Here is a 387-nt window from a genome sequence, read left to right as displayed (position 1 = left end):
AGCTCTCTCCCCTCTCCTCCCAGCAGAGGGTTCCACCCGTGGGTCACTCCTGGGGCTCCTTTGGCCTCACTCCAGCAGCTCTGTGTCTCTGGTCCCAGCACTGCAGGGGAGTCTCCCCAGAGCCAGAATCACCTCCCTTAAATCAGCAGCAAAGGGAGGAGATGCCACTGGACCGGTGCAGGGGTGTAGATGTGGCCATGTTACTTTTTGGGGTGAGCAGGGAGGCAAAGGAGAGGGAGATGGTTTCTTTTCAGACAACCAGGGCAGAAAAGAGACACAGATGGACAATGAAAGGCTGCAGCAAGACGAGGGTGGTAAACCTGCAACTAGAGAAGGAAAGGTGGAGGAGCAAGGGGGAAGTCTGAAATCAGACCTCTGCTAGGTCCT

Source organism: Buceros rhinoceros, unplaced genomic scaffold (assembly GCF_000710305.1).
Source record: "Buceros rhinoceros silvestris isolate BGI_N320 unplaced genomic scaffold, ASM71030v1 scaffold25576, whole genome shotgun sequence".
Classification (NCBI taxonomy): Eukaryota; Metazoa; Chordata; class Aves; order Bucerotiformes; family Bucerotidae; genus Buceros; species Buceros rhinoceros.
Note: the sequence above shows the minus strand (reverse complement) of the source record.